We start from the raw sequence: 14,154 nt of genomic DNA, 5'->3' as shown, positions 1-14,154 counted from the left end.
TGGGTCTCTCTGTGTGAGTGAGTCTATGGGTCTCTGTGTGAGTGAGTCTATGGGTCTCTGTGTGAGTGAGTCTGTGGGTCTCTGTGTGAGTGAGTTTATGGGTCTCTGTGTGAGTGAGTCTGTGGGTCTCTGTGTGAGTGAGTCTGTGGGTCTCTGTGTGAGTGAGTCTATGGGTCTCTGTGTGAGTGAGTCTATGGGTCTCTGTGTGTGTCTATGGGTCTCTCTGTGTGAGTGAGTCTATGGGTCTCTGTGTGAGTGAGTCTATGGGTCTCTGTGTGAGTGAGTCTGTGGGTCTCTGTGTGAGTGAGTTTATGGGTCTCTGTGTGAGTGAGTCTGTGGGTCTCTGTGTGAGTGAGTTTATGGGTCTCTGTGTGAGTGAGTCTATGGGTCTCTGTGTGAGTGAGTCTATGGGTCTCTGTGTGAGTGAATCTGTGGGTCTCTGTGTGAGTGAGTCTATGGGTCTCTGTGTGAGTGAGTCTATGGGTCTCTGTGTGAGTGAGGCTTTCGGTCTCTGTGTGAGTGAGTCTATGGGTCTCTGTGTGAGTGAGTCTATGGGTCTCTGTGTGAGTGAGTCTGTGGGTCTCTGTGTGAGTGAGTTTATGGGTCTCTGTGTGAGTGAGTCTGTGGGTCTCTGTGTGAGTGAGTCTATGGGTCTCTCTGTGTGAGTGAGTCTATGGGTCTCTGTGTGAGTGAGTCTATGGGTCTCTGTGTGAGTGAGTCTGTGGGTCTCTGTGTGAGTGAGTCTATGGGTCTCTGTGTGAGTGAGTCTGTGGGTCTCTGTGTGAGTGAGTCTATGGGTCTCTGTGTGAGTGAGTCTATGGGTCTCTGTGTGAGTGAGTCTATGGGTCTCTGTGTGAGTGAGTCTGTGGGTCTCTGTGTGAGTGAGTCTATGGGTCTCTGTGTGAGTGGGGTCTATGGGTCTCTGTGTGAGTGAGTCTATGGGTCTCTGTGTGGTGAGTCTATGGGTCTCCGTGTGAATGAGTCTATGGGTCTCTGTGTGAGTGAGTCTATGGGCCTCTGTGTGAGTGAGTCTGTGGGTCTCTGTGTGAGTGAGAGTATGGGCCTCTGTGTGAGTGTCTCTCTCTGTGTGAGTGAGTCTATGGGTCTCTGTGTGAGTGAGTCTATGGGCCTCTGTGTGAGTAAGTCTATGGGTCTCTGTGTGAGTGAGTCTATGTCTCTCTGTGTGAGTGAGTCTATGGGTCTCTGTGTGAGTGAGTCTATGGGTCTCTGTGTGAGTGAGTCTATGGGTCTCTGTGTGAGTGAGTCTATGGGTCTCTGTGTGAGTGAGTCTATGGGTCTCTGTGTGAGTGAGTCTATGGGTCTCTGTGTGAGTGAGTCTATGGGTCTCTGTGTGAGTGAGTCTGTGGGTCTCTGTGTGAGTGAGTCTATGGGTCTCTGTGTGAGTGAGTCTATGGGTCTCTGTGTGAGTGAGTCTGTGGGTCTCTGTGTGAGTGAGTCTGTGGGTCTCTGTGTGAGTGAGTCTATGTCTCTCCTGTGTGAGTGAGTCTGTGGGTCTCTGTGTGAGTGTCTCTCTCTGTGTGATTGAGTCTATGGGTCTCTGTGTGAGTGAGTCTATGGGTCTCTGTGTGAGTGAGTCTGTGTGTCTCAGTGTGGTGAGTCTATGGGTTTCTCTGTGAGTGAGTCTATGGATCTCTGTGTGAGTGAGTCTATGGGTCTCTGTGTGAGTGAGTCTATGGGTCTCTGTGTGAGTGAGTCTATGGGTCTCTGTGTGAGTGAGTCTATGGGTCTCTCTGTGAGTGAGTCTATGGGTCTCTGTGTGAGTGAGTCTATGGGTCTCCGTGTGAGTGAGTCTATGGGTCTCTGTGTGAGTGAGTCTGTGGGTCTCTGTGTGAGTGAGTCTATGGGTCTCTGTGTGAGTGAGTCTATGGGTCTCTGTGTGAGTGAGTCTATGGGTCTCTGTGTGAGTGAGTCTATGGGTCTCTGTGTGAGTGAGTCTATGGGTCTCTGTGTGAGTGAGTCTATGGGTCTCTGTGTGAGTGAGTCTGTGGGTCTCTGTGTGAGTGAGTCTGTGGGTCTCTGTGTGAGTGAGTCTATGGGTCTCTGTGTGAGTGAGTCTATGGGTCTCTGTGTGAGTGAGTCTATGTCTCTCTGTGTGAGTGAGTCTATGGGTCTCTGTGTGAGTGAGTCTGTGGGTCTCTGTGTGAGTGAGTCTATGGGTCTCTGTGTGAGCGTCTCTCTCTGTGTGAGTGAGTCTATGGGTCTCTGTGTGAGTGAGTCTATGGGTCTCTGTGTGAGTGAGTCTATGGGTCTCTGTGTGAGTGTCTCTCTCTGTGTGAGTGAGTCTATGGGTCTCTGTGTGAGTGAGTCTATGGGTCTCTGTGTGAGTCTACAAGATCACACGCGAGTTGAGCGAGCTATCAGCCTGAATTCTTGAGTGCGTTTTGGGTACAATTGGCCTTGGGCACACCGCACATACCGTCTGATGCCGCTTGGACTTTCACTCGGACTCAGAGGTCAAGGTCCTGATGGTCGGAGACTTTGAATTTCTGGGTTCGAGTCCTGGTTCTGGTTGTTCCTCTCTTACAGCGTTTTAATGATGGTCGTATCAGGCTCTCTGTGTGAGTGAGTCTGTGGGTCTCTGTGTGAGTCTGTGGGTCTGTGTGGTGAGTCTATGGGTCTCTGTGTGAGTGAGTCTGTGGGGTCTCTGTGTGAGTCTGTGGGTCTGTGTGGTCAGTCTATGGGTCTCTGCGTGAGTGAGTCTATGGGTCTCTGTGTGAGTGAGTCTGTGGGTCTCTGTGTGAGTCTGTGGGTCTGTGTGGTGAGTCTATGGGTCTCTGTGTGAGTGGGTCTGTGGGTCTCTGTGTGAGTGAGTCTATGGGTCTCTGTGTGAGTGAGTCTATGGCTCTCTGTGTGAGTGAGTCTATGGGTCTCTGTGTGAGTGAGTCTATGGGTCTCTGTGTGTGTGAGTCTATGGGTCTCTGTGTGAGTGAGTCTATGGGTCTCTGTGAGTGAGTCTGTGGGTCTCTGTGTGGGTGAGTCTATGGGTCTCTGTGTTAGTGAGTCTATGGCTCTCTGTGTGAGTGAGTCTATGGGTGTCTGTGTGAGTGAATCTATGCGTCTCTGTGTGAGTGAGTCTATAGGTCTCTGTGTGAGTGAGTTTATGGGTGTCTGTGTGAGTGAGTCTATGGGTCTCTGTGTGAGTGAGTCTATGGGTCTCTGTGTGAGTGAGTCTATGGGTCTCTGTGTGAGTGAGTCTATGGGTCTCTGTGTGAGTGAGTCTGTGGGTCTCTGTGTGAGTGAGTCTATGGGTCTCTGTGTGAGTGAGTCTCTGTGTGAGTGAGTCTATGGGTCTCTGTGTGAGTGGGTCTCTGTGTGAGTGAGTCTATGGGTCTCTGTGTGAGTGAGTCTGTGGGTCTCTGTGTGAGTGAGTCTATGGGTCTCTGTGTGAGTGAGTCTATGGGTCTCTGTGTGAGTGAGTCTATGGGTCTCTGTGTGAGTGAGTCTGTGGGTCTCTGTGTGAGTGAGTCTATGGGTCTCTGTGTGAGTGAGTCTATGGGTCTCTGTGTGAGTGAGTCTATGGGTCTCTGTGTGAGTGAGTCTGTGGGTCTCTGTGTGAGTGAGTCTGTGGGTCTCTGTGTGAGTCTGTGGGTCTCTGTGTGAGTGAGTCTATGGGTCTCTGTGTGAGTGAGTCTATGGGTCTCTGTGTGAGTGAGTCTATGGGTCTCTGTGTGAGTGAGTCTGTGGGTCTCTGTGTGAGTGAGTCTATGGGTCTCTGTGTGAGTGAGTCTATGGGTCTCTGTGTGAGTGAGTCTATGGGTCTCTGTGTGAGTGAGTCTGTGGGTCTCTGTGTGTGAGTGAGTCTGTGGGTCTCTGTGTGAGTGAGTCTATGGGTCTCTGTGTGTGAGTGAGGCTTTGGGTCTCTGTGTGTGAGTGAGTCTATGGGTCTCTGTGTGAGTGAGGCTTTGGGTTTCTGTGTGAGTGAGTCTATGGGTCTCTGTGTGAGTGAGTCTGTGAGTCTCTGAGTCTCTGTGTGAGTGAGTCTGTGGGTCTCTGTGTGAGTGAGTCTATGGGTCTCTGTGTGAGTCTGTGGGTCTCTGTGTGAGTGAGTCTGTGGGTCTCTGTGTGAGTGAGTCTATGGGTCTCTGTGTGAGTGAGTCTGTGGGTCTCTGTGTGAGTGAGTCTGTGGGTCTCTGTGTGAGTGAGTCTATGTCTCTGTGTGGTGAGTCTATGGGTCTCTGTGTGAGTGAGTCTATGGGTCTCTGTGTGAGTGAGTCTATGGGTCTCTGTGTGAGTGAGTCTATGGGTCTCTGTGTGAGTGAGTCTATGGGTCTCTGTGTGAGTGAGTCTATGGGTCTCTGTGTGAGTGAGTCTATGGGTCTCTGTGTGAGTGAGTCTATGGGTCTCTGTGTGGTGAGTCTGTGGGTCTCTGTGTGGTGAGTCTATGTCTCTCTGTGTGAGTGAGTCTATGGGTCTCTGTGTGAGTGAGTCTGTGGGTCTCTGTGTGAGTGAGTCTATGGGTCTTTGTGTGAGTCTATGGGTCTCTGTGTGAGTGAGTCTATGGGTCTCTGTGTGAGTGAGTCTGTGGGTCTCTGTGTGAGTGAGTCTATGTCTCTCTGTGTGAGTGAGTCTATGGGTCTCTGTGTGAGTGAGTCTGTGGGTCTCTGTGTGAGTGAGTCTATGGGTCTCTGTGTGAGTGAGTCTATGGGTCTCTGTGTGTGTCTATGGGTCTCTCTGTGTGAGTGAGTCTATGGGTCTCTGTGTGAGTGAGTCTATGGGTCTCTGTGTGAGTGAGTCTGTGGGTCTCTGTGTGAGTGAGTTTATGGGTCTCTGTGTGAGTGAGTCTGTGGGTCTCTGTGTGAGTGAGTCTGTGGGTCTCTGTGTGAGTGAGTCTATGGGTCTCTGTGTGAGTGAGTCTATGGGTCTCTGTGTGTGTCTATGGGTCTCTCTGTGTGAGTGAGTCTATGGGTCTCTGTGTGAGTGAGTCTATGGGTCTCTGTGTGAGTGAGTCTGTGGGTCTCTGTGTGAGTGAGTTTATGGGTCTCTGTGTGAGTGAGTCTGTGGGTCTCTGTGTGAGTGAGTTTATGGGTCTCTGTGTGAGTGAGTCTATGGGTCTCTGTGTGAGTGAGTCTATGGGTCTCTGTGTGAGTGAGTCTGTGGGTCTCTGTGTGAGTGAGTCTATGGGTCTCTGTGTGAGTGAGTCTATGGGTCTCTGTGTGAGTGAGGCTTTCGGTCTCTGTGTGAGTGAGTCTATGGGTCTCTGTGTGAGTGAGTCTATGGGTCTCTGTGTGAGTGAGTCTGTGGGTCTCTGTGTGAGTGAGTTTATGGGTCTCTGTGTGAGTGAGTCTGTGGGTCTCTGTGTGAGTGAGTCTATGGGTCTCTCTGTGTGAGTGAGTCTATGGGTCTCTGTGTGAGTGAGTCTATGGGTCTCTGTGTGAGTGAGTCTGTGGGTCTCTGTGTGAGTGAGTCTATGGGTCTCTGTGTGAGTGAGTCTGTGGGTCTCTGTGTGAGTGAGTCTATGGGTCTCTGTGTGAGTGAGTCTATGGGTCTCTGTGTGAGTGAGTCTATGGGTCTCTGTGTGAGTGAGTCTGTGGGTCTCTGTGTGAGTGAGTCTATGGGTCTCTGTGTGAGTGGGGTCTATGGGTCTCTGTGTGAGTGAGTCTATGGGTCTCTGTGTGGTGAGTCTATGGGTCTCCGTGTGAATGAGTCTATGGGTCTCTGTGTGAGTGAGTCTATGGGCCTCTGTGTGAGTGAGTCTGTGGGTCTCTGTGTGAGTGAGAGTATGGGCCTCTGTGTGAGTGTCTCTCTCTGTGTGAGTGAGTCTATGGGTCTCTGTGTGAGTGAGTCTATGGGCCTCTGTGTGAGTAAGTCTATGGGTCTCTGTGTGAGTGAGTCTATGTCTCTCTGTGTGAGTGAGTCTATGGGTCTCTGTGTGAGTGAGTCTATGGGTCTCTGTGTGAGTGAGTCTATGGGTCTCTGTGTGAGTGAGTCTATGGGTCTCTGTGTGAGTGAGTCTATGGGTCTCTGTGTGAGTGAGTCTATGGGTCTCTGTGTGAGTGAGTCTATGGGTCTCTGTGTGAGTGAGTCTGTGGGTCTCTGTGTGAGTGAGTCTATGGGTCTCTGTGTGAGTGAGTCTATGGGTCTCTGTGTGAGTGAGTCTGTGGGTCTCTGTGTGAGTGAGTCTGTGGGTCTCTGTGTGAGTGAGTCTATGTCTCTCCTGTGTGAGTGAGTCTGTGGGTCTCTGTGTGAGTGTCTCTCTCTGTGTGATTGAGTCTATGGGTCTCTGTGTGAGTGAGTCTATGGGTCTCTGTGTGAGTGAGTCTGTGTGTCTCAGTGTGGTGAGTCTATGGGTTTCTCTGTGAGTGAGTCTATGGATCTCTGTGTGAGTGAGTCTATGGGTCTCTGTGTGAGTGAGTCTATGGGTCTCTGTGTGAGTGAGTCTATGGGTCTCTGTGTGAGTGAGTCTATGGGTCTCTCTGTGAGTGAGTCTATGGGTCTCTGTGTGAGTGAGTCTATGGGTCTCCGTGTGAGTGAGTCTATGGGTCTCTGTGTGAGTGAGTCTGTGGGTCTCTGTGTGAGTGAGTCTATGGGTCTCTGTGTGAGTGAGTCTATGGGTCTCTGTGTGAGTGAGTCTATGGGTCTCTGTGTGAGTGAGTCTATGGGTCTCTGTGTGAGTGAGTCTATGGGTCTCTGTGTGAGTGAGTCTATGGGTCTCTGTGTGAGTGAGTCTGTGGGTCTCTGTGTGAGTGAGTCTGTGGGTCTCTGTGTGAGTGAGTCTATGGGTCTCTGTGTGAGTGAGTCTATGGGTCTCTGTGTGAGTGAGTCTATGTCTCTCTGTGTGAGTGAGTCTATGGGTCTCTGTGTGAGTGAGTCTGTGGGTCTCTGTGTGAGTGAGTCTATGGGTCTCTGTGTGAGCGTCTCTCTCTGTGTGAGTGAGTCTATGGGTCTCTGTGTGAGTGAGTCTATGGGTCTCTGTGTGAGTGAGTCTATGGGTCTCTGTGTGAGTGTCTCTCTCTGTGTGAGTGAGTCTATGGGTCTCTGTGTGAGTGAGTCTATGGGTCTCTGTGTGAGTCTACAAGATCACACGCGAGTTGAGCGAGCTATCAGCCTGAATTCTTGAGTGCGTTTTGGGTACAATTGGCCTTGGGCACACCGCACATACCGTCTGATGCCGCTTGGACTTTCACTCGGACTCAGAGGTCAAGGTCCTGATGGTCGGAGACTTTGAATTTCTGGGTTCGAGTCCTGGTTCTGGTTGTTCCTCTCTTACAGCGTTTTAATGATGGTCGTATCAGGCTCTCTGTGTGAGTGAGTCTGTGGGTCTCTGTGTGAGTCTGTGGGTCTGTGTGGTGAGTCTATGGGTCTCTGTGTGAGTGAGTCTGTGGGGTCTCTGTGTGAGTCTGTGGGTCTGTGTGGTCAGTCTATGGGTCTCTGCGTGAGTGAGTCTATGGGTCTCTGTGTGAGTGAGTCTGTGGGTCTCTGTGTGAGTCTGTGGGTCTGTGTGGTGAGTCTATGGGTCTCTGTGTGAGTGAGTCTGTGGGTCTCTGTGTGAGTGAGTCTATGGGTCTCTGTGTGAGTGAGTCTATGGCTCTCTGTGTGAGTGAGTCTATGGGTCTCTGTGTGAGTGAGTCTATGGGTCTCTGTGTGTGTGAGTCTATGGGTCTCTGTGTGAGTGAGTCTATGGGTCTCTGTGAGTGAGTCTGTGGGTCTCTGTGTGGGTGAGTCTATGGGTCTCTGTGTTAGTGAGTCTATGGCTCTCTGTGTGAGTGAGTCTATGGGTGTCTGTGTGAGTGAATCTATGCGTCTCTGTGTGAGTGAGTCTATAGGTCTCTGTGTGAGTGAGTTTATGGGTGTCTGTGTGAGTGAGTCTATGGGTCTCTGTGTGAGTGAGTCTATGGGTCTCTGTGTGAGTGAGTCTATGGGTCTCTGTGTGAGTGAGTCTATGGGTCTCTATGTGATGAGTCTATGGGTCTCTGTGTGAGTGAGTCTGTGGGTCTCTGTGTGAGTGAGTCTATGGGTCTCTGTGTGAGTGAGTCTATGGGTGTCTGTGTGAGTGAGTCTATGGCTCTCTGTGTGAGTGAGTCTATGGGTGTCTGTGTGAGTGAGTCTATGGGTCTCTGTGTGAGTGCGTCTATGGGTCTCTGTGTGAGTGAGTCAATGGGTCTCTGTGTGGTGAGTCTACGGGTCTCTGTGTGAGTGAGTCTATGGGTCGCTGTGTGAGTGAGTCTATGGGTCTCTGTGTGAGTGAGTCTATGGGTCTCTGTGTGAATGAGTCTATGGGTCTCTGTGTGAGTGAGTCTATGGGTCTCTGTGTGAGTGAGTCTATGGGTCTCTGTGTGAGTGAGTCTATGGGTCTCTGTGTGAGTGAGTCTGTGGGTCTCTGTGTGAGTGAGTCTATGGGTCTCTGTGTGAGTGAGTCTATGGGTCTCTGTGAGTGAGTCTGTGGGTCTCTGTGTGAGTGAGTCTATGGGTCTCTGTGTGAGTGAGTCTGTGGGTCTCCGTGTTGATGAGTCTATGGGTCTCTATGTGAGTGAGTCTGTGGGTCTCTGTGTGAGTGAGTCTGTGGGTCTCTGTGTGAGTGAGTCTATGGGTCTCTATGTGAGTGAGTCTATGGGTCTCTGTGTAAGTGAGTCTATGGGTCTCTGTGTGAGTGAGTCTATGGGTCTCTGTGTGAGTGAGTCTATGGGTCTCTCTGTGTGAGTGAGTCTATGGGTCTCTGTGTGAGTGAGTCTATGGGTCTCTGTGTGAGTGAGTCTGTGGGTCTCTGTGTGAGTGAGTCTATGGGTGTCTGTGTGAGTGAGTCTGTGGGTCTCTGTGTGAGTGAGTCTGTGGGCACTTGCAGGGCTGCGCCTTTGTCCGGCTCCTCATTGCGGAGCGATTGGGGCGTGGTGAGGGTCAAAGGTCATTGCCCCCTTGGCAGGGGTGGGGGGGGGGATGAAAGGGTAGGGGTCACATTCCTGGGGGATACCCCCCTCACCCCCACCCTCACCCCCCCCTCACCCCCCCTCACCCCCCCCCTCACCCCCACCCTCACCCCCCCCTCACCCCCCCTCACCCCCCTCACCCCCACCCTCACCCCCACCCTCACCCCCACCCTCACCCCCACCCTCACCCCCCCTCACCCCCCTCACCCCCACCCCCACCCCCCCTCACCCCCACCCTCACCCCCCTTACCCCCCCCCTCACCCCCCCCCCCTCACCCCCCTCAGCAGCAGTAGCATCAGCAGGTAGCCTCACACCAGCAGCAGCAGTAGCATCAGCAGGTAGCCTCACACCACCAGCAGCAGTAGCATCAGCAGGTAGCCTCACACCACCAGCAGCAGCAGTAGCATCAGCAGGTAGCCTCACACCAGCAGCAGCAGTAGCATCAGCAGGTAGCCTCACACCAGCAGCAGCAACAGCATTAGCAGGTAGCCTCACACCACCAGCAGCAGCAGTAGCATCAGCAGGTAGCCTCACACCAGCAGCAGCAGTAGCATCAGCAGGTAGCCTCACACCACCAGCAGCAGCAGTAGCATCAGCAGGTAGCCTCACACCACCAGCAGCAGCAGTAGCATCAGCAGGTAGCCTCACACCACCAGCAGCAGCAGTAGCATCAGCAGGTAGCCTCACACCACCAGCAGCAGCAGTAGCATCAGCAGGTAGCCTCATACCAGCAGCAGCAGCAGTAGCATCAGCAGGTAGCCTCACACCACCAGCAGCAGCAGTAGCATCAGCAGGTAGCCTCACACCACCAGCAGCAGCAGTAGCATCAGCAGGTAGCCTCACACCACCAGCAGCAGCAGTAGCATCAGCAGGTAGCCTCACACCAGCAGCAGCAGTAGCATCAGCAGGTAGCCTCACACCACCAGCAGCAGCAGTAGCATCAGCAGGTAGCCTCACACCAGCAGCAGCAGTAGCATCAGCAGGTAGCCTCACACCACCAGCAGTAGCATCAGCAGGTAGCCTCACACCAGCAGCAGCCTGTCACTGCAGTCAGACAACCTATAGCAGCTGGGTCTGTCACGTGACCTCCTCCTCGTGCACCTAGCCTGGCACAGCAGCAGCATCAAATGAGTAACCTGGTGCTGTGGTGGTGGTGTAGCTGTGGTGGTGTAGCTGTGGTGGTGGTGTAGCTGTGATGGTGGTGTAGCTGTGATGGTGGTGCTGTAGCTGTGGTGGTGGTGTCGCTGTGGTGGTGTAGTGGTGGTGGTGTAGCTGTGGTGGTGGTGCAGCTGTGGTGGTGGTGGTGGTGTAGCTGTGGTGGTGGTGTAGCTGTGGTGGTGTAGCTGTGGTGGTGGTGGTGTAGCTGTGGTGGTGGTGGTGTAGCTGTGGTGGTGTAGCTGTGGTGGTGTAGCTGTGGTGGTGGTGGTGTAGCTGTGGTAGTGATGGTGTAGTGGTGGTGGTGGTGTAGCTGTGGTAGTGGTGGTGGTGTAGCTGTGGTAGTGGTGTAGCTGTGGTGGTATTGTAGCTGTGGTGGTGGTGTAGCTGTGGTAGTGGTGGTGTAGTGGTGGTGGTGTAGCTGTGGTGGTGGTGGTGTAGCTGTGGTGGTGGTGGTGTAGCTGTGGTGGTGCTGTAGCTGTGGTGGTGTAGCTGTGGTGGTGCTGTAGCTGTGGTGGTGGTGTAGTGGTGGTGGTGTAGCTGTGGTGGTGGTGTAGCTGTGGTGGTGGTGGTGTAGCTGTGGTGGTGGTGTAGCTGTGGTGGTGGTGGTGGTGGTGTAGCTGTGGTGGTGGTGGTGTAGCTGTGGTGGTGGTGTAGCTGTGGTGGTGGTGGTGTAGCTGTGGTGGTGGTGGTGGTGTAGCTGTGGTGGTGGTGGTGGTGTAGCTGTGGTGGTGGTGGTGGTGTAGCTGTGGTGGTGCTGTAGCTGTGGTGGTGGTGTGGTGGTGGTGTAGTGGTGTAGCTGTGGTGGTGTAGCTGTGGTGGTGGTGGTGGTGTAGCTGTGGTGGTGGTGTAGTGGTGGTGGTGTAGCTGTGGTGGTGGTGGTGTAGCTGTGGTGGTGGTGGTGGTGTAGCTGTGGTGGTGGTGGTGTAGCTGTGGTAGTGGTAGTGGTGTAGCTGTGGTGGTATTGTAGCTGTGGTGGTGGTGTAGCTGTGGTAGTGGTGGTGTAGTGGTGGTGGTGGTGGTGTAGCTGTGGTGGTGGTGTAGATGTGGTGGTGGTGTAGCTGTGGTGGTGTTGGTGTAGCTGTGGTGGTGGTGTAGATGTGGTGGTGGTGTAGCTGTGGTGGTGGTGTAGCTGTAGTGGTGTAGCTGTGGTAGTAGTGGTGGTGTTGTAGCTGTGGTGGTGTCGCTGTGGGGGTGTAGTGGTGGTGGTGTAGCTGTGGTGGTGGTGGTGTAGCTGTGGTGGTGGTGTAGCTGTGATGGTGGTGCTGTAGCTGTGGTGGTGGTGTCGCTGTGGTGGTGTAGTGGTGGTGGTGTAGCTGTGGTGGTGGTGTAGCTGTGGTGGTGGTGCTGTAGCTGTGGTGGTGGTGCTGTGGTGGTGGTGGTGGTGGTGTAGCTGTGGTGGTGGTGTAGCTGTGGTGGTGGTGTAGCTGTGGTGGTGGTGCTGTAGCTGTGGTGGTGGTGTCGCTGTGGTGGTGCTGCTAGAGGCTACCTGGGGGAGCTTTGTCTGTGTGTGTATCATAGGCGCTGCTACTCGCTACTAGCAGCACTTGCCCCTACAGCCCTGTTGCAGGCTACCTGGGGGAGCTTTGTCTGTGTGTGCATCACAGGTGGTGCTACTCGCTACTACTCACAGCACTTGCCCCTACAGCCCTGCTAGAGGCTACACGGGGGAGCTTTATCTGTGTGTGTATCGTAGGAGCTGTCACAGCACTTGCCCCTACAGCCCTGTTGCAGGCTACCTGGGGGAGCTTTGTCTGTGTCTGTATCACAGGTGGTGCTACTCGCTACTACTAACAGCACTTGCCCCTGCAGCCCTGCTAGAGGCTACCTGGGGGACCTTTGTCTGTGTGTGTATCACAGGTGGTGCTACTCGCTACTACTAACAGCACTTGCCCCTACAGCCCTGCTAGAGGCTACACGGGGGAGCTTTGTCTGTGCCTGTATCGTAGGTTTTACTGCACACACACACAGTGATCGTACGTAAGACGTAACGCTGATGGGTGATCGCATCCAACCGTGTACACGATGGTGTGGAGACAGCAGAGATCCCCCAATGGGACCACAATGAGAATCTTTAATGAACATTAACTTGACGAACGAGCGAGGGTCTGGCATTACGAGCAGCAGCAGCAGCACGTGTAGACGCTGCTTCCCTTCACCTGACAAAGGCCGCTTGCATTGCGGCCCGAAACGTCGTGAGAATTTTCCGTTATTTCATATTTTTTTTTGTTTTTTTACCTTCTACGTGACCTTAGCGAATAGATCCAAAGAGCGCGTGGATCCTCGGAGTGACGGAAGCCTCAAATCTAGAAAGTATTTGACCCCCTGGCCTGATTTTTGTACGTTTGCCCACCGGCAAAGGAACGGTCAGCCTGTAATTTTAATGGTAGGTTCGTTTGAACAGTGAGAGGCACAACAACAACAACAACATCCAGAAAAACGCGCGTCAAAACATGTTATAAATTGATTTGCATTTTCATTATGAGACCTCCTTTGCCGGTAACAAGATATATAGAAATAGGTTTTAACCACCTTTTAACTGGCACACAAAAAACTGACACCTTTATTCAAGGCGTCGTGTTTGCAATAACCACAACACATGCAGTCAAAATGCAAACCAAAAAGACAACTCTGATAATGATAATAATATTATTGGCACTGTCCTTGAATTTGATTGGTCCACACCCGAGACGGATTTTCTTAGAGCCCTTTAGTCTCTCCACTGGTGTTGGACCAGAAGACGCCAAAAGGCGTACAACTTTAAAAACAGCGCACTATCAGAGTTATTGAGGTGCTTGGGGTGAGCATTTACATTATGAGACCTCCTTTGCCAGTAACAAGATAGAGGAATAGGTTTTTACCCTTTTAACTGGCACACAAACTGACACCTTTATTCAAGGCATCAACTTTTCTACAATAACCACAGCACAAGCAGTCAAAATGCACACGAAAAAAAGACAACTCTGATAATAATATTATTGATATTGGCACTCCTTGAATTTGATTGGTCCACACCCGAGACGGATTTTCTTAGAGCCCTTTAGTCTCTCCACTGGTGTTGGACCAGAAGACGCCAAAAGGCGTACAACTTTAAAAACAGCGCACCATCAGAGTTATTGAGGTGCTTGGGGTGAGCCATTTACATTATGAGACCTCCTTTGCCAGCAACAAGATATAGGAATAGGTTTTACCCTTCGATTTAAAGCTTTCGTGACTGCAATGATTCATCTTCTTTGGTTCTTTCGGTAAAGTCACCACGTAGAATGAGAATAAAATAATAAATTGATAAAATAAAATAACACAATAATAATAATATTCTCACGACGTTTTGGCCACAATACAAGCGGCCTTCATCAGGTGAAGGGACGAGACTGTCTGGTAGGACAGCGCTGGAGTGAAAGAGCCACGTTCAGATCACGGCTTTGTTCCTCTCACACAGCTTAAAGGCCGTGATCTGAACGTGGCTCTTTCACTCCAGCGCTGTCCTACCAGACAGTCTCGTCCCTTCACCTGATGAAGGCCGCTTGTGTTGTGGCCGAAACGTCGTGAGAATATTATCGTGTTATTGTATTTTATCAATTTATTATTTTATTCTCATTCTACGTGGTGGCGGTGACTTTACCGAAAGAACCAAAGAAGAGGTTTTACCCTTGTTTGCATTTTGACTGCTTGTGTTGTGGTTATTGTAGAAAAGTTGATGCCTTGAATAAAGGTGTCAGTTTTGGTGCCAGTTAAAAGGGTAAAACCTATTCCTATATCTTGTTGCTGGCAAAGGAGGTCTCATAATGTTAATGGCTCACCCCAAGCACCTCAATAACTCTGATAGTGCGCTGTTTTTAAAGTTGTACGCCTTTTGGCGTCTTCTGGTCCAACACCAGTGGAGAGACTAAAGGGCTCTAAGAAAATCCGTCTCGGGTGTGGACCAATCAAATTCAAGGACAGTGCCAATATTATTATTATTATTATCAGAGTTGTCTTTTTTTGTGTGCATTTTGACTGCTTGTGTTGTGGTTATTGCAGGCATGATGCCTTGAATAAAGGTGTCAGTTTTTGTGCCAGTTAAAAGGGTAAAACCTATTTCTGTGATTTGCATTTTGATGAGGGAAATAAGTATTT

This window comes from Petromyzon marinus, chromosome 77 (genome assembly GCF_048934315.1).
Source record: "Petromyzon marinus isolate PM22_M1 ecotype Great Lakes invasive population chromosome 77, UKy_Petmar_22M1.pri1.0, whole genome shotgun sequence".
In the NCBI taxonomy this organism is placed as follows: domain Eukaryota; kingdom Metazoa; phylum Chordata; class Hyperoartia; order Petromyzontiformes; family Petromyzontidae; genus Petromyzon; species Petromyzon marinus.
Note: the sequence above shows the minus strand (reverse complement) of the source record.